Genomic DNA, 21356 nt, shown 5'->3' with positions numbered 1-21356 from the left:
GCATAGCCAATTTAAATTAACCTTAGCGATGCATACAGTTCCTACCTACATAATAAAATATCTCTCTAAGTTACAAGGATGACCTTATTTTATCAACCTCAAACAGAAGCCTTTTGTTCTCCAGTATTATCCCACTTAACGCTTAACACTTGTCTATTTCGTTTTAACCTTTATATATACAGTCTATGGTTTTAAGTTAACTTGGAGGCTAAGATTAGCATCGTTAGCACCGATGTAGCTACCACTCGCTTACACGCCAACCCAAGCCTTAACATTCATTACGTAGCTGATTGAAATCATAAACACATAAATAAAGTACTCGAATTTCACTTACCGCAAAACCGCATTCATGCACCGTCTGTTTTAACCGCAGAGCGAGTCACAATAGTCCGATATATAAGCATGAAGAACAAACAAACACGGCCGGGGTCAAGTTGTGTTCCCTGGATGAAATGAGCATGGAGAGTCCCTGTAGCTTCACGGAGACGGAGCAGCTAGCAGAGAGACAAGAAGCTAACAGCAGCAGTCACTTGACAGAGCTGTCACTCAATGCGACCACGCCCTAATTTATGCAAAAACTTTAAGACCTAATATAAATAAAAGGGTCATGTTAGAAAACAATTCACTCACAGATTCATAATCATGAAGGTGGAATCTAACTATATACATAATAATATTTATTGCATCCAGGGCTAGAAACGTTTTTTTTTCTGCTGTGAAATTGGGCATTTTAACATGGGGGTCTATGGAAATTGCTCCTTTCTGCAGTCATCGCCTATCGGCCAATATATGAACTGCAGTTTGTGGCACTTCCGTATTGGCGTCCCGGCTCTTCCCCAGAGTTTGCCGCTTGATCCAGAGCTTTCATCTGCAGTGTATAGTAGTATAAAGCTCTGCAAGTACACAGCCCTGCCCTTCTCTGCCAATGCAAGTGCCTATGAGAGGTGTCTCCTTTTATACTGCCTTGGGAAGCCACATTGCATTTTATTTCCTTGAAAAAGAAATGTATTGTTTGGTATCCTCCCTTTCTGAATAATTATTTTCAGTCAACCCGCTCTTGGTCATGATTGTGAAAACAGCTTCTCTCTGAAAACAACAAGAGAACTTTAATCTCAAGATTCAAAATTCAAACTACGGTGTAATTATGTAATGTATGAAAAACTTAGATCACAAGTTCCTCAACAGTGCAATTTTTAAGATATACAATTTTTTTAATAAAAAACAACAATCAAAAATAAATATAGTGCAAGCTCAGGTTTAAAATAGTCTTTTGGCCTGTGGGATGAAACTGTCCCTTAGTCTGGTGGTTTTAGTCCTGATGCTGCGGTACCGCCTGCCAGACAGACGGCAGCAGACAGAACAGTTTGTTGCTGGGGTGATGGGGGTCTTTTTGGCCTTTTTTGACTTTTATAGACTGTACTGCTATTCATATTCCAATAAGATAAAATACCATGTGTCTTAGTACTAGTCTGCTTTCGTTTTTGTTGTGTGCAGACTTTATTGTTGGGTATATCTTACAAAGCCAACCAGCGCCCCTGTAGCAAACGCCTTTCACCCATTAACATCAGATGCTCCAACACACTCTCACTCCCTAAGCGTCCAGGAGCGACGCTTGGTCAGGGTCCCGTGGCGTCCAGTTGTGACGCGCCGAGGCTCCTTCAGCTTCATAAACGGACGCAAAGAGCTTTCAACTGATTGCAATGTATTCCCATCGGCGTCGGTATTTGATGCTTAGGGAAGCACGGCATTCGTTTGTGTCGGAGGCTGTTAAAGGCAATGTGAGCATCCATTCCCATTGGATAACGGAGAATTGTACACCCGGAAGTAAGTATTCCCCTTACTGTCGATTGATTTGACAGTGATATCTCCACTACTCATCAACTCAAAAACACCAAATTATCCTTGTTAATTAAACGACATTGATAGGTTTTAGTGTGTGTACAATGCTTTTGTCACGTTTTCCCCTTCAATTCTGAGAAACAAGTCGTTTTCTATGAGTTTTGGATGGCCGAAGACATTACATTACCCACAATCCTCTGTCGCAACCATAGACTGTATACAACAATTAAATAATACATTATTCCGAGTGTGCTTGCTTTTCTCTTCAAAAACACCAGATTATCCTTGTTAATTAAACGACATTGATAGGTTTTAGTGTGTGTACAATGCTTTTGTCACGTTTTCCCCTTCAATTCTGAGAAACAAGTCGTTTTCTATGAGTTTTGGATGGCCGAAGACATTACATTACCCACAATCCTCTGTAGCAACCATAGACTGTATAAAACAATTAAATAATACATTATTTCGAGTGTGCTTGCTTTTCTCTTTGAAAGTCATCACATAACGGCATTGTAATACACGTTTCGGCTGCATTAAATATTACATATCTGCCGTAGTTAACTCTATGTATAGAGCCCTGATGACAAGACTTCTAGACAAACAGGAACTGCCGCCAAAACTGAAAACTTGACGTGGATCTTAAATATATAAGCAATTAAACAACATCTTACATTTCTTTTCACACAATACGTCTCCTTGCAGTATCAACACTAATTCGGCTGACTTTTATATTTGATCCAATTGGTAAATAGGCTGTATTTACGCCATAACAGTGCACAGCTGATAGAAAGGGACACCTACTGGTTAAAGCACATTATTGCATTTTATAATTTTATTATTAGATATTAATAGGATCCCTATAAAGTATATTCTTTACTCGTCGTTATTCTCTACTAATAGTTAATTAAAGACTGTATATAATGACTTTTTTGCACATCCCATTCAAGATTTCAAGATTTTCTAAGGTTTATTGACATTAAAGACTGTATATAATGACTATTTTGCACATCCCTTTCAAGATTTCAAGATTTTCTAAGGTTTATTGACATATCATATTATACACAACTACGGTGTAGTTATGCAATGAATGAAAAACTTGGGTCACAGGTTCCTCAACAGTGCATTACAAGACATCTATCAATATGTGTGTATACCTCCACCATTAAACTGTCATATTCTGCACATTTCTTATACTATCTACATACATCTCATAAGAGTAATACATATGTATAATATCAGTTAAAATAAGTGCTTCAACATACAGTAGTTAACATTGCTGGAGGTATAAACACATATTGATAGATGTCTTGTAATGCACTGTTGAGGAACCTGCGACCCAAGTATTTCATTCATTGCATAACTACACCGTAGTTGTGTATAATATGATATGTCAATAAACCTTAGAAAATCTTGAAATCTTGAAAGGGATGTGCAAAATAGTCATGATATACTGTACAGTCTTTAATTAACTATTAGGAGAGAATAACGAGTAATGAATATACTTTATAGGGATCCTATTAATATCTAATAATACAAATAATAAAATTCAATAAAGTGCTTTAACCAGTAGGTGTCCCTTTCTATCAGCTGTGCACCGTTATGGTGTAAATACAGCCTATCTACCAATTGGATAAAATATAAAAGTCAGCCGAATTAGTGTTGATACTGCAAGGAGACGTATTGTGTGAAAATAAATCTAAGATGTTGTTTAACTGCTGATATATTTATGATCGGGGAGGCGTGTGGTGCAGTGGAATAGTGCGTTGGTGTTCGGATCAGGGGAGCACAGGTTCAAACCCCACTGCAGTCAGCATGTCGTTGTGTCCCTGGGCAAGACACTTCACCCCAAATTGCTCCTGTGGGGATTGTCCACAGTATTGAGTATGTAAGTCGCTTCGGATAAAAGCGTCTAACAAGTGACATGTAATGTAATGTAATGCACTGTAATGATCCACGTCACGTTTTCAGTTTTGGCGGCAGTTCTTCCTGTTTTCAGATCATAAACACCATTTCCCAACGTGCATTGCGGCTAAACCGTCCAATCACCGAGCTGAGGATCTTGCATACGTCTGTTTCCGGTGTTTATGACAATGTGATGTGAGATGTGAGATGTGAGACTGGGTTGGAGAATTGCACAGGGGAAAATAACGTATCTATGCCGCGGATTTTGTTAAACTAATACGTTTGCGCTGTGGACCAACACTATAAATTGACGGGGAAGGAGGTAGCAATAAAGATAACGCCATTAAACAGTTACACAACATAACAGACATAATATCGATAGCAGCGTCCCTAGCAACCACCTTGGTAACAATAAAAACGTTGTATTTACACAATTTCCTGAAGTATTCTTCGTAATAACTAGCAAACTAAAGATCATGTACATCCACTGCACACATAATCTGAAATAACAACTCATATTTCTCGCATCAAATGACATCAAAACGCATTTTAATGGCCAAACTAACTTTAAATAGGCATTTTCTACCGAGAATAAAACGAAGGTTGGCCATGTTTTTTTATTTCTGCGGAGAGAAAGTTGAAGATCACGTGACAGAGACGCCAGCCATTGGAAATGAATGGTCAAAAAAAACGTAGGGATCCTGCAATTTCAGAGGCGTTTTTGTAGAAATACTACGTCCCAAGTTGTGGACCAACGTAGTTATTACACGTTTAGATGTGAGACTGGGTTGGATCTCCCCGTTCCCTCGGTCTGCGGCGCGTTACCCCTAGGCGCAGGGCTCCTCTAAAATTAGGATCGAATCCTATTTTTGTCGCGGCGCAGCCATAACGTAAGGTCGGGCAAGCAGGAAGTGGAACGTTCAGAGCTATATATACACACCAACACATTCTCACTCCATAAACGTCCAGGAGTGACGCTTGGTCAGGGTCCCGAGGCGTGCAGTTGGGACGCTCCTAGGCTCCTTGAGCTTCATAAACAGACGCAAATAGCTTTCAACTGATTGCAATGTATTCCCATCTGCGGCGGGATTTGACGCTCATGGAAGCACGGCATTCGTTTGTGTCGGCGGCTGTTAAAGGCAATGCGAGCGTCCATTCCCATTGGATAACGGAGAATTGTACACCCGGAAGTAAATATTCCCCTTACTGTCGATTGATTTGACAGTGATATCTCCACTACTCATCAACTCAAAAACACCAGATTATCCTTGTTAATTAAACGACATTGATAGGTTTTAGTGTACAATGCTTTTGTCACATTTTCCCCTTCAATTCTGAGAAACAAGTAGTTTTCTATGAGTTTTGGATGGCCGAAGACATTACATTACCCACAATCCTCTGTAGCAACCATAGACTGTATATTGCAACAGGCAACAGCTCCGGTTCATGTTAATTTACAAACTCTTCAACTACAACCGTAGTTATATTTAAAAACATGTTAGAAGGCCTCACGAAATACTTTAATGTAAATTAAAATTGAAATGTGAAGGAATGTGTGTATATTAACTGTGGGTTTTAAAAATTAAAATATACATTATTCCGAGTGTGCTTGCTTTTCTCTTTGAAAGTCATCACATAACGGCATTGTAATACACGTTTCGGCTGCATTAAATATTACATATCTGCCGTAGTTGTCTATTTATAGAGCCCTGATGAGAAGACTTCTAGACAAACAGGAACAACTGCCGCCAAAACTGAAAACTTGACGTGGATCTTAAATATATAAGCAATTAAACAACATCTTACATTTCTTTTCACACAATACGTCTCCTTGCAGTATCAACACTAATTCGGCTGACTTTTATATTTGATCCAATTGGTAGATAGGCTGTATTTACGCCATAACAGTGCACAGCTGATAGAAAGGGACACCTACTGGTTAAAGCACATTATTGCATTTTATAATTTTATTATTAGATATTAATAGGATCCCTATAAAGTATATTCTTTACTCGTCGTTATTCTCTACTAATAGTTAATTAAAGACTGTATATAATGACTATTTTGCACATCCCTTTCAAGATTTCAAGATTTTCTAAGGTTTATTGACATATCATATTATACACAACTACGGTGCAGTTATGCAATGAATGAAAAACTTGGGTCGCAGGTTCCTCAACAGTGCATTACAAGACATCTATCAATATGTGTGTCCCTCCACCATTACATTGTTATATTCTGCACATTTCTTATACTATCTACATACATCTTACTGTATAAGAGTATAATGCATATGTATAATATCAGTTAAAATAAGTGCTTAAACATAGTTAACATTGCAGGAAAGCAATATATTAGACGTTAAGCACTTTGTCAGGCTTAATATTTATCTGTAGATACAAATGTCACTGTGTGTGCTGTGTGCTCTGGATGTGTGACCATCAAAAAGGGTTTCATCCCTCCATATTCATCTTCTATACCCCCAAAGCTTTTTTCTTTCTAAAGTATTCTTTAATGTTTAAATAAAGCCTTATTAGTTTGTCTGTTTTGCACATCCTCCTATTAATATCTAATAATAAAATTATAAAATGCAATAACATGCTTTAACCAGTAGGTGTCCCTTTCTATCAGCTGTGCACCGTTATGGCGTAAATACAGCCTATCTACCAATTGGATCAAATATAAAAGTCAGCCGAATTAGTGTTGATACTGCAAGGAGACGTATTGTGTAAAAAGAAATGTAAGATGTTGTTTAATTGCTTATATATTTAAGATCCACGTCAAGTTTTCAGTTTTGGCGGCAGTTGTTCCTGTTTGTCTAGAAGTCTTGTCATCAGGGCTCTATAAATAGAGTTAACTACGGCAGATATGTAATATTTAATGCAGCCGAAACGTGTATTACAATGCCGTTATGTGATGACTTTCAAAGAGAAAAACAAGCACACTCAAAAGCATTGTACACTAAAACCTATCAATGTCGTTTAATTAACAAGGATAATCTGGTGTTTTTGAGTTGATGAGTAGTGGAGATATCACTGTCAAATCAATCGACAGTAAGGGGAATACTTACTTCCGGGTGTACAATTCTCCGTTATCCAATGGGAATGGACGCTCACATTGCCTTTAACAGCCGCCGACACAAACGAATGCCGTGCTTCCATGAGCGTCAAATCCCGCCGCAGATGGGAATACATTGCAATCAGTTGAAAGCTATTTGCGTCTGTTTATGAAGCTGAAGGAGCCTAGGAGAGTCCCAACTGCACGCCACGGGACCCTGACCAAGCGTCGCTCCTGGACGTTTATGGAGTGAGAATAGGCTTGTTTGAGACGAGCTGCGGCTCGCCTCGAAAGTAGACGAGAATAGCCGATCGCAGCCGGGGGAGGTCTCAAAAAGCTCGCCTGAAGTCGGACAGCTCGGGTTGCGTTCGAATACTCCAAAAAAACAGCTCCTAAGTTCTAACTTCCTTGACCTAGGAGTGAAACGTCACGGGGTTAAGGGATAGTGGATAGGAGAATTCAAAAGGATTTAGGAGAAGAGACTGCGGTACTTTAGAGAATCCGACTGCACTTTCACTATCCGACGTGTTTATGATGCGCCAGCAGAGGTCATAAATGTGCGCCTGCTGCTGTGGGGAAACTATGGAAACTACAGTTTTCTATACAGCGGACTACAACATGGATGTTTAATAAGAACGAGGGACTACTGTAAACTCATCTAGAGACTCTGCACCGTGCTCTGATGCTGTTGTTTTACAACATATTCTTCATGACCAAAGTTGGAATTGAAATAAAAAAGGAAAGTGAAACTTATGCTCGTCACCCTCTCCCTCCGGTCCTCATTAATACAAATGATCCCAATACGTATGATTGTATGAAAAGATCTTAAAATCAATACAAATGTATTTATTATAACCGTTAGTCCTTAACATCTATCACTGTGTATATCACCATTCAAACATCTTTTAAAAGTTGAACAAACCCCACACAGCTCAGTAAAGACTGTGAAATGTTGACTTTATTTGATCATTTCAGTCAAAACTAACGTTCATATTTCTCTTTTTGATTATAATAATGATGAACGTTCAAAACAAAGCACTTTGGCAACTTACCACATACGTTTTAAAATGCTTAATAAGCACCGTAACTTTCATGATATCATTTCTCGTTCATAATCGGTTGTTTCCGTGGACGGCCGACTGTTGGGTGACGGCAAATGCCGCGGCCGCAAGGCATTGTGGGGCAGCATTTTCTCTTCTCCTTTCGGTTAGGGAGGTCCAGTGGTTCCTAAGCTAAAGGAGGTTATAAAGGAAGTTTGAAACCTCCTTTCCTTTTAATTTAGAGAATTCGAACGGCACTTATCATGGCTGCCACTGAGGGACTTCCGGGTCATTTCACTCCGTTAGGAAGGTTCCTAAGCTAAATGGACTATTCAAATGCAACCTCGGAGTCGGCTTCTTCTTCTTCTTCTTCTTCTTCTTCTTCTCTCGGTTTTTTGGCGTATTTCAAACAACTTTAAGGTGCATACCGCCACCTCCGGAGTCGGCTTGACTTGGTTTGCATTTATAAATGCACACGGCATCTATTGCACGTCTGTCCGTCCTGGGAGAGGGATCCCTCCTCTGTTGCTCTCCCTGAGGTTTCTCCCATTTCCCCTTTAAACTGTGGGTTTTTCCTCTGGAAGTTTTTCCTTGTATGATGTGAAACGTAAGGACAGAGGGTGTCGTATTGTCATACTGATATTCTGTACAAACTGTGAAGTCCACTGAGACAAATGTAACATTTGTGATATTGGGCTATATAAATAAACATTGATTGATTGATTGATTGATAAAGAATGGACAAATGTGTTTAATCGTTAATGTCAGATATGTACTAAGTAAATATATTTGTTCCTGCTCAAGATTAGATTCAACTTTATTGTTATTGCACAGATTACAGGTACTGAGACAACGAAATGCAGTTTAGCTTCTAACCAGGAGTGCATAAAGCAGTAAAGTGAAAAGTAATGTACACAATCTACAGAATAAAATATAGAATGAATTGAATGATGAATAAACAGTGAGGGGTATGAATACACTATACCAGCGACGTGCAGTCAGTGGAGGCAGGGGAGGCAGAGCCTCACCTGTCATACTCCAATGTAACGGAAAAACAATTAAAGAAAAACTAAATAATAATAATAATAAAATGTCTCCACTGATCTTGTGTAAATGTGATTTCTGTATGATTCCAATCGCATTTTATAGTCAAAATCAGCAAATTTGCCGAGCTCCGCTACGGGAGCGATGAGAAGTGAGGCAAGCACGAGCACTGCCTCACGTAAGCCCACAGTAACTTGCTGGAGCGCGGGCACTAATTTAGCGGGGCCACTTATTTTGTGAGCGCGCTCAAGCCATTTACTGTGGGGTGACGCATTCTGAGGGGAGGCACAGATGAGCTCTGCCTCAATTCAGAATGTGTCACCCCACAGAAACTGGCTGGAAAGCGGGCCCTAAGCGCATGCCTGTTACCATCTCACTGTAGGTCACCAATGTGATGTTTGTAGATCCCTTTATTACATTTATCCTCGCCATCCATAGTCTCTAAATAACTTATTTCACGTATATATCATATTTAGGCTTGCTGGTCTTATCATACAACGGCAATGAAACAATTACATGGGGAGGCAGCCATAACCTCTGCCGCACTGAAGGGGGCGCACGTGAGCCCACAGGTTCTTGTTGCTACTGTTATTCTACCGCAAACAACAAACAAAACTTTTGAAACTACAGGAAGATACGGAGGACTTTTACAAAACAGTAATAGAGATTGTTGTCCAGAAGGATAGCATGGACTTATATTCATCTTCAAGTCAAGGTAAGACCACAACTGTAATTAAAATGGGATCTTACTTAGAAAGAACAATCCAATATTTAGATTTTGGGTATCCTTTTGTTGATCGGTCTGTTTAAAATTAATCATAGCATCAGACTAAAAAAGCTTTTGAAAATAACAGAATATTTCGATTAAGGTCAAAATAGGCTATAATATTTGTAAATCTGACTGAAAGAGTCAGTGCCTCACCAGCCATGAACCTCACCGCACGTCACTGCACTATACACAGTAGCCTAGCCTAGTATGAACAGTGTGTTGTATGAATATGCTAAGATATATAAAGTATGACAACGGTAAGCAGTGCAAGTATAGTATACAAATATATAGATATTAATTTAATGATGATAAACATTGTGGAACAATGATGAAAAATGTGAATGGAAGTGGCGACGTAAAACTGACACAAAACAACACACTTTTGCCGAGCCAATGGAGAGTTTCATCACCAGCACGGGGTAAAACCCACCAATGAGCGCTCAGCTCGAGATACCAGCGAGTCGTTTCCCATCAAGCATTTCGCTTCTGTATGAGGTGTGATTTGTGCCAAAGAGCGAACTCACTGAGCAGACAATCGTGTCGGTCGTCGTCTACCATGCCGTGAACTATGCCGTGAGAGAAGTAACGTGACACTCTCGTCGCCACCCCTCTCGTCTGAGAAGCTACGTGACGTCTGCGTCTGAAGTTACTTTACTTAGTTATCACCAAATAACCCAGTAATGTTACAGCTACGTTGCTGTTCAAGCTAGACTCTATTTCAATATAGTTTTGGTATTAAAATAATGTTACACCTCTTGTATGCCCTGAATGCAAAAAACAACCACAGACAAGAATATATATTTTTAATTATCAAAATGATAACAAAGGCTGAAAAAACAGGAGAAGCCTGTCTTCCCTTGGTCTCCAGGAGAAAACTGTATATCACCAAGTTTTCATATAGTTTTGTGTGTGAAATAGATCGCTGCAGTGAACATGACTTTATGTATTTGTTTATGGTTTATTTGATTTGGAGGGATGCAGTATACGGGTCATTCCAGAATTGGAGGACAATTTAGACACCAACATTTTTGAAAAATGAACCTTTCATTTGATTATTTTTTGTTATGTATTTAGGAAAAACAGATAATAAACCATCAAAAAAAAGTGATTTGCCCAGCTAAGGCATCAAATGTATATTTTCCAATGAAGAATTAACCCTGTTACTCTAATTATAGTAACAGGGTTGAAAATCAATGCTAATTTTAGCTTTTACCTCAGGAATTAATGCTAGCTGCACAATGGAATGCTATTGTCAAGGAATGGACACACTTAGATATTTAACTAAAGAAAGATACATTTGAAATTAATTTGTTTTAGTCTCATAATTTGAGTAGCAGGGTTGCGTTTGTATGAGTGCCACACTCCTTCAAGAGTGACAAGATTGGAAATATATTACAAATAAAAGAGAGGACTTAGTTTTGGTCTACCCATGGTAGTAGCACATGGCTTGCTGATGTCCTTTCCACTGTGTCATGCGACAAACAGTTTTTTCACTTCCTCTGCCAAGCTAAAAAGGTTTCGGTAACAGGGTTGCGCGCATGTTGAGGGACACACCTTCTGTGCAAAATTACTGTTATTTAAAATGTGTTTATGATTTAACAAATTGATTTTACCATTACAAGACACATATATCAATAGAATAATACCAAAAAAGTAAATAAAAACCCTATTTTAAATGTTATATTTGACATGCATGCAAGTTGGTCACCAAGAAGCTGGGGCAAGAGAAAAGGGCAATTTTAGGGGGTGTTCGAGAGCTATTTGATATTTTAAATAATATTTTGAAACCACTTTTTCTACAACTTTATATGCATCTTGTCTCAATACAAGTATATTTAACACAAGTGCATGTCTTAGCTTTTTGGGCATGGATTATTAGATTTTTTATATGGGGGACATGAAATGTCCTCCAATTCTGGAATGAGAAGTTCAGAGAAGAGGCAAGCCCTATATATTGTTTATTTTATTTCATTTCAGCACCATGGCAGAGGCAAATATAGAGTTAATGTGTGGAGATTATAATGTCCCGTTTACTAAAATATGTTGACAAAATAGTCACTGTGCTACATTTTGCTGCACTCAAGCATACTTCTGAAGACAAGAGTTGTGTCCCCCTTTGGCCACAAGGGGGAGTATATATATATTGTATATATATATATTTTGTATAGATGTTGCAACTATACAGAGCTTTGGCAATACTATATGTAACTGAGGTCATGCTAATAAAGCTATTGAATTGAATTGAATATACCTTTAAGTGAGCTGTCAGGAGGAAATAAAGGTTCGCCAACACATTGCACTTTAATGCTGAGAAAGTACAAAGACGTGAAACGATGTGCTGCAATGTCTGTGTATTTTTTAAGAATGCCAAGTAAAGGAAGAAAGTAATAACTCGCACTGAGTCTTAATACATTACTTTATTTCTATTATATAGAAACACTATCCAATGATTTATTATGTTTGTGTTACACACACACCATTACTGAATTCATTCTAAAACCAAGAATAACCTACATACAACAATAAGGAGCCCTGGCTCAAGGACGGACAAAACAAGGACACCACACATGATTATTTTCCAATTACAGTATATTTATTTAAAGAGAGTAACTCAATTGTGATATCAGTTAATCAGTAATGTGTGTAGTGTACGGGTGTGTGATGTGTCAGCAGGGCCGGACTGGGACCATAGGTCAGGCCGGGAATTATACACCCAGCCAGGCTACTACCAGTTTTGTTTGGGGGCGTTTTGCTGGATGTATCGTCAATATTTACAACGTTGCTGCCCGTAGTGATAGCCCTACAGTTTGAATCTACTACTTAAATAGAAACATATGGACATAGGATATTGTTAAAAAAAAGTATGCATATGTATTTGGGAACCTTTCCATGTGAACATGTTTTATTTGGGGGTGGACCTCAAATGGATTAAACTCTGATCAATAACTATAGTAACTTATTGAGAGAACATGAACATAGCTTGCTTATACTGTTGTCATTACATTTCCTTTGGTTTTGTTCAGTGTTTTCATAGTCATAGCGAAACAGTTTCCTCTGTACCTGCCAGTTCTGTCCACTGAGCTCTGCATCTCTCCCTCAGGGTCATCACCATCAGCATCAACTGATAGTGGAACTGAATAAGGAGAAGATGTAATCATTACATTAACAACTATTTATGAAATAACATTATTCAAGAACATACATTATGAAACACTTATTGTATCACTTAGTTGACCCTGTATTTGCATGGCCTAATACCATAATGATTGTCTCCCCTTTAGACAACATAACTATCTCAAGTTATTCACTCACAGTATCAGGGGTTTGTAGCCCCGCAGTTAGCTGCAGTCTAACGGTTATATTACATATATTTGCCTTGAGTAACATTAAGGACATGTTTGGGTTTTGTGTAGCCTTATAGTCTCCAGTCACACAGGGCCTGCCACTAACTTAGCATTGGACTGAGAAACTGTTTTGTTGACAGTCGATGTGCACATCAGGCTACAATATAGAAAGAAATGTGGCTCATAATGTTTGCTCACTTACTTTCTGCTTCGTCATTCTATACCATACGGGGGGTTCTGAATAAATCAGTGATTTTAGCACATTTCGCTGCCTTTTTTTGCAGGATGGGGGTCCATCCTTCCACAATAATGAACCTTGCCGTCAGTTTCAGTCGGTCCAGTCCACACTAATGTAAACAGCAGCGCGCTGGTCTCGTGAGAAACGGAGAGTGGAACAACCAATCACATCTTCATTATTCTCCTGAAATTTAAATGTGCCCATTCGCCAGTCTGACACTAATGGCGCGTTTCCACTACAGCCCGCAGCCCGGTTTAAGAGGGCTGTGACGTCAGCGGCCCGTCTTTGGTTGCGTTTCCACTTGGCCTAGTACCGGCCGGCGGGTCCTAATTCACAGTTTTTCTGGCCTCATAAAATCGTGGGTCCAGGGCCAGAGACAACGAGGCTGAGTCGGGCTGAGTATGCTAAACTAGAGAGAGCGTCGCTGGCAAGGGGGCAACAACTACAACAAGATGGACATATTTGACCGTGATTTAATTGTAATACACGTTTCAAAATGATGCCGAAGTAACAACATACTGATACCGGTTAGTAAAAACCATGAATTAATGCTTTGTCAAGTCTGCAGACAGACGGCAGGGGAAAAACCTTTTAAAATGCTTGTTTTCTAAATGGAGATTGGCTAAGCTAACGCAGTATATGCTCCGACCGTCCACACTCACAACAACGGCCTATAGAGACATAAATAAAGCAGCGACTGTATTCACCATGACACAGGCAGTCTGTGGTTTGTACTTGTTTAACTTTTGTCTAGTTTCTGAACATATATGAGGAGCTGTGAGCTCTGAGTGCTAACAGCTAACGGCTGTGTTGTTTTTCTGGGGTCCTCTGAAGATCACGTCACGGCTCCGCCTACACTGCGTTACTATAGATACTGCCCCAGTTCCTAAACTGTAATGGTAATGCGCCATAAAGTGAGCCAGTCCTAACGAGGCCTAGCCATACCGAGCGGGGCCGAGCGAGGCCGTGTAGTGGAAACGCGCCAATAGACTGTATATATAAAGGTCTGGTCTGACAGGTGCGTGGTTCTCACTGCGCTTCATACCGGTGCAACTTTGAACACCTTCAATATATGCCGCATTAATGGATTTGGCCTGCAGTCACCGCATCTGGGCTGAATTAAACACGTATTATTTTAGTCCTGTGTGTTTATTAGAGGCCATGTCAGCAGGCCACATCACATCATGCCAGCGTTGCGTTCACAAGACATACAAGCCACAAACTGGCAATCGAAACATGCTACAACCTGAGGGACAGTGAATGAGACACACAGACACAGACACACCCACACACACCTTGAGGGAGGGAGGGACAGGTGATCGCAGTGCAGCGATCAGCTGTTCCCGAGCAGAGAGAGAGAGACAGCTGCTAGACACAACTCTTATTAATCCCCGTACCGGACAATTGTTATTTGTTCCAAATCGGAACCGGATTTCGGTTCCCGATCCTCATCACATCCCCAGCCACAGCCTTGGTCTTAACCGGTCTTGACATAAAATCTCGAGTCCTATAGGTCCGATACAGAGACAATACGAAACCAAATGCAGTCGATTCCGAGACCAATACCGTTAAAAAGTGGTCTGGAGACCGGTCTCGAGTACAACACCAGCAAATATTCTCATACTAATGATTATTAATTATTATTCCCCTCTCTTCTGATACCAATACTGTGCCGATGAGAAAGTGTACCTGTAACACTCTCCAAACTACTGTAGGAGCGGAATCATTCGAAAAATATAATATAGGATAATGCTATACAATGCTAACGGAGGCGAGACGTACGTTATTCACGCGCTTATCCACACGCACGTCATTCACACGCTTATGTACACGCTTATGTACACGTACGTTATCAACACGCGTATCTAAGATAGCACTTTCAAAGCTACGCCGCCGCCACGTGAGCGCGTACTTTGAGCGCACCTATGATACGTCGCCGTGACGTCTGACGTCTGACAACATCGTGACGTCGCCTGTATCGTACGTCAACCCATTCAAAATTGATGGAGGCGTTGGCGCACGTTGACACGTTAGTTATCCGCTCAGTGAGCTTAGTTATCTGCTCTTTGGCACAAATCACACCTCATACTTCCGCAGCCTGTGGAGAGAAACTGCGCCGCCTCGCCGCGCCTCGCTCTCAAGTCTGCGGGCGTCTTTGTCCCGCGAGATTTCAACGTCTCATGTAGGCGAGCCTCCAGAGCAAGTCGGACAAATGACTAACCATCATGCAACGCACTAGCAAGACGTTGATCGCAATTGCGCAGGTCTGCGGAGGTCTCGCTTGTCTCAAACATAGACTGTGGGTGTTTCTCAATCGCGAGTAAAGCTGCTTCAGAGCCACTATTTCAAGCATACTACGTCATCGAGTGCCGCCGAAGTACTGTTCCAATCTCCAGTATACTTGGAAATCTACCGAGCCTGGCGTACTCCGTTTGGAGAAATATCGAGTGTGCACATGAGTAGACTTCGCGGTCTTAAAATCCCCACAATGCTTTGCGCACGGACCAATTTCCCCAAATCTGTGGCGGAAGATGTAAGGCGGGGCCTCTCATATGACGCACACCTGCACACTTGCTAGCGTGTTCCACACTTCGTTTTCCGAATGCCAGGAAGTATTCTTGACTCGCTTCTGAAGCAAGATGCTCGGCAGACATGTGCTACCAAGCAAGCGTACTCGCGATTGAGAAACACCCTGCATATATAAATGGACGTAGGGTCCGTGACGTCACCCATAGGATTCTGCAGAGTTGCCGAGAAGCCCTTAGGCGGAGTCGGCCACTAACGGCTCGACAGTGACGTCTGAGTCTAACTCCCGCCTGCTCCAGCCTGCTCCAAATAAGGGCAAAGAGGCGGAGCCGAGGCGGGACCTGCTTCCTCCAGCTGGGAAGTAACAGAGCTAGCTCAAGCTAAGAAGCTAAGCTAACATGCTTCCCCATCTGCACACTGCCGTCACATTTTACGTTTCTAAGGTAAGCGGACATGAGACTATTCAGCAAAACTATAAATAATAATCTAAGTTATTGAGTTTTTAGCATAATACTTCAGAATCTTAAAATCCCTTAACGTTTGTATGCAATGTGCTAAATGCAACACTGGAATCATGCAAATTAATATGTTTGCATGACATTAGTTATTTATATTTTGCTATCACTTAATTATACGTTTAATACATTTAAGTCAAGCTAAGGTACATGTGATGATAGCTAGTTAGTGCTCTTACCTGTGAGGCCTCCTCCAAACAGCATTATAACCAGACTGTATCATTAAAACTATAAGTACCAGTTCTAGATCCTTGACTTTAGACAAACAATTCAAAGACAAAATGTATTTAAAGACCAATCTTTATTTGAAGGTGCCTCTTAACCTGAGATATTAGTTATACAGTAATAGTATTGACAATCTAAAAAAACTGAGCAACTCAACAGTCAACTTTATATTTCTTATTGTCTAAAGCATTTATTATTTTCATTTTCCCCCACTCATATTCAGTGTGGACGGATTGAGACAGCGTGGTGTCCAGAGAGCTGCAGAGACTTCAGGGAGAAACCTCCGTGTGATGGACGTCCAGTCTGTTGGTTTGGAGAGGACTGAGGGTCTTTCCTCTGCGAGGAGGACCAGGCCTGATGGAGGAGCCCATGCTGGGCATAGCTGATACCAACTGCACAGGCCTTGTCTGTCACTTTATTTGACTAAATGTGTTTACTTATACATTTAATAGGTTTACACCTTCTGTCCATATGTGCTTTTTTATTTAAAACATGTTTGATTAACTTTTGGTTCACATTTCAATAAATTGAATTTGTATTTGCACTCCTTTTGTCCATTATTCTTACTGAAAATGTTAGATTACACATTCACATCCGACTGAAGATTGGCCCCATTTATTTGTGACGTTGCAAACTCTGCGGTACAAGGTATCTTTCTTGATTCTTTGTACAGTATGAAAAAAGAGTATTTGTACCCAGTGGCGGCCGGTCCATAGGGGCGCTAGGGGCGCCGCCCCACCTCTTCCCATATTAAAAAATAAAAATAAAAATAAAAATAAAAAATAAAAAATATATTTTTAAAAAAATATATATTTTTATTTTTATTTTTAATGAACAAGGTAAATATTATATAATTGGTATCAGTAAAATGTATAATCTACAATAAAATCTCGTTTAAAATTGTGTTACGATGTCTAAAGTTACTGATAAGTCACATGTTTCCTGCCTGGCCTTGCCCGTGTACCTTCTCTCGTCTGGGCGCTAAGAGAGGAGCCCTCAACCAGTGCAGCAGCAGCCACTAGCAGCTGACTGTTGCTATCTGTAACGTGTAAACTATGCCGCGAAAACATAATTTCAGCCAATCAGCGTCGTCAAATATGATGGTCACAGGGCTCCTACGTGAGCGCCCGGTGCAGTCTGTGAGTTGTTTGGACTCGTATCCAAGGAGACAAAACAGGAAGCTGTCATACACTCTGGAAGCTACCATTTAGCAGCTAATGAAAACTCCGTTTTTGACATAAAAATGGAATTATGGATCATCAATCATTTTTCAAAGTGACAGACACATTGGATTAACCTATGGATTAACCTTCAGCTGCGTTTTTCTCGTTTTTGATCAGAATTGTTATTCTGCAAAAGGTGAGCATATCTCCATGTTTTGCTACCTAAAGCTACGTCCCCTGTCGCGAGTTCTGATTGCTCAGTGATGATACTTATATTTCTAGAATATGTGGAATCTCAGCTTGTAAGCTTGTTTGTGCATATCCGATAAGTATATCGATTGATTTATACCTAGAGTGCGTTAGCATTTTTTCGCTCAGGGCTCATTTAGACACTTCTTGTGAGACTTGTGTTTTGTTTCGGTAAACATGGTTCATATCATCAGTTAGATGCGTTTCCTCTGAGTAGGACACATGAATAGTTTATTACATTTTAAGAAGCCCTGAGACACAGTTTCGTGAGAAAAAAAACGGGGGAAAAAAGCCCCTTAACAGGTTAAATGGGAATTAAATCAGTGTTCCCAAAGCCCCGGTGTTCTGCAGTTTGTGTGGGCCTACTGTACAGTTTATGCTGTAGAAACTATGTCCAGGACAAGGTGTTTGGAAGTTTTGGAAGATTCATAGCTAACCACACTGAAGTTATGGAGGTATTGATCAGTCTTCTCATATTTTTAAGCCTCAAATTGTCCTTCTCCCCCCCCTCCCCCTCCCCCCTCTAACATCACCAGAAGTCATGATTTAAGGGGTCTTTTCTCAAAAGAAATTACCGGGGGAGCATCCCCCCGGACCCCTCTAGTATTGTTTGATCACCATTTCCACAGCCCCACCTAAAATATTTTCCACCAGCAGCCACTGTTTGTACCTGTGCTGAAGTTCACTGCTGTGAGGAGTCCAGTTCTGTCTCTCACTCTCTGGTCCAGCCTGTCATCACCTGCACACTTTAAACAAACAGATATATATGTAAAGTACCATGTGTACAAACAATATAACTTATTATCTTCTGTTGAACATGTTGGATTGTGTATTGTCCGAGTCAGGGTCCTTTTTATTTTACTGTAACTTTGGAAGTTGTGTTACCAATGCTTACTGTTTATTTGATACCAATTTGGTAATGCAATTAATAAAAACAACAAGGTTTGGGTTCGTTCTTCAGATGACTGTGATGTTAACGTGTAAGCTCAATAATGAACTCCAGCTCAACCAACCATATTGTAATATCTAAGTAATCATCTTGAAATATGACATTAATAATTGTAATATACACACATCTTATTGTGAGGTTGATTTCACATACACTACTTCGACGTTAGCTTGTCTACATACTCGAGCATAGCCAATTTAAATTAACCTTAGCGATGCATACAGTTCCTACCTACATAATAAAATATCTCTCTAAGTTACAAGGATGACCTTATTTTATCAACCTCAAACAGAAGCCTTTTGTTCTCCAGTATTATCCCACTTAACGCTTAACACTTGTCTATTTCGTTTTAACCTTTATATATACGGTCTATGGTTTTAAGTTAACTTGGAGGCTACGATTAGCATCGTTAGCACCGATGTAGCTACCACTCACTTACACGCTAATCCAAGCCTTAACATTCATTACGTAGCTGATTAAAATCATAAACACATAAGTACTCGAATTTCACTTACCGTAAAACGGCATTCATGCACCGTCTGTTTTAACCGCAGAGCGAGTCACAATAGTCCGATATATAAGCATGAAGAACAAACAAACACGGCCGGGGTCAAGTTGTGTTCCCTGGATGAACTGAGCAGGCTGAGTCCCTGTAGCTTCACGGAGACGGAGCAGCTAGCAGAGAGACAAAAAGCTAACAGCAGCAGTCACTTGACAGAGCTGTCACTCAATGTGACCACGCCCTAATTTATGCAAAAACTTTAAGACCTAATATAAATAAAAGGGTCATGTTAGAAAACAATTCACTCACAGATTCATAATCATGAAGGTGGAATCTAACTATATACATAATAAAATGTATTGCAGCCTGGGCTAGAAACGGTTTTTTTCTGCTGTGAAATTGGGCATTTTAACATGGGGGTCTATGGAAATTGCTCCTTTCTGCAGTCATCGCCTATCGGCCAATATATGAACTGCAGTTTGTGGCACTTCCGTATTGGCGTCCCGGCTCTTCCCCAGAGTTTGCCGCTTGGGTCTCAAACAAGCCTAGTGTGTTGCTGACGTATGTGCTCAGTGGGCGGAGTTGCAGAGATAAACATAACTTTTTTCTTATTTCTTAACATGATTGAGATTTATAGAACGTACACCCCTCAAGATTAAAATAGTTCTACATGATTGATTGATTTTTCGATGAGAAACATGAATAAATTCTGTCTCATATTAACTGCATATTTGCAAATTGAACAACCCCACTTTCCCCTTTTTTTCAGTGCATGATGGAAAAACCAAAAGCTCATCTGGATGTGGTTGTTAATATTGTTTTATTTTTTGAGAAAATGAATGTTGTTCAAAGAAATGTGTTTGTCTTTATTGACTATTTGCTTTAAAATGTTATGATAAATGCTGTAGATAAGAGATTAGGATGGATCCTGTAGAAGAATGTACAAAATGCCTCTATTTACATGAAATAAATAATCTTATGTACCCCTTGAGCAGGCTAGGAAGATTAAACAGAAAACTATAGCATGTAGTTTAAACAAAACATGAATGTGGCTTTAACGCGTTACAAAGTAACGCGTTACAAAGTAACTGTAATAATATTACTTTTGTCGGTAACGGAGTAGTGTAACGCGTTACTTTTATAATTCAGTAATCACACTACAGTTACTAACATTGCCCCGACACGCGTTACTTCGTTACTTTTATAAAATCAGTCATAATCACACTGACAGACAAGAGGGGTTTCCGCCGCAGGTTTATATGTACGTAATCTGCGCGACTTGCACGTCCACATCTCCGCGTGCAGTGCTCCATAAACATGGCTGAGTCAGCGATAACTTTCGAGGGGTGGAGGTATGCCCATTATTTTGAGTTCGTCCGAAGAATAGACAGGAATGTAACGGTGAGGTGCAAACTGTGTCCAGGCCAGAAGCTGTTATCCACTGCTGCAAACACCACGTCAAACCTCAACAAACACCTGCAAAGAACACATGCTAAGGTGAAGCTAATAGCTAAGGACCCCCGAACCCAGAGTGAGGATGTTGTGAGTGCGCCGCCGCCGATTCCGAAGCAGCACAAATTAGAATTTGGAGGACCGGTAACCAAAGCAGAGATGGACAGGCTTGTAGCATCCTTCATAGTAGAGGTAATGTTGCCCATTTGCACAGTGGAATCACCATCGCATCGTTCAGAGATATACTGCGCAAAATACAGATAGCAGGAGACAGAGGACAGCCATGGTCAGAGCTATCTGGATCAGTCTTATGCGACAATGGAAACTGAACTAAAGAGAATATTTGAAACTTTAGCAGTCTGCGTGATCTGCCTGTAGGGAGGGGCGGGCCGGCCCTGCGAGTAAAGTAACGAGTAAAGTAACGAGTAAAGTAACGAGTTACTTTATGTAGAGAGTAACGAAGTAGTGTAATATATTACTTTTTTTTAAAGTAATATGTAATATGTAATATATTACTTTTTTTTAGTAACGACCCCATCTCT

The sequence above is a fragment of the Trematomus bernacchii genome, unplaced genomic scaffold (genome assembly GCF_902827165.1).
Source record: "Trematomus bernacchii unplaced genomic scaffold, fTreBer1.1, whole genome shotgun sequence".
Classification (NCBI taxonomy): Eukaryota; Metazoa; Chordata; class Actinopteri; order Perciformes; family Nototheniidae; genus Trematomus; species Trematomus bernacchii.
This window is presented reverse-complemented; position numbering follows the sequence as displayed.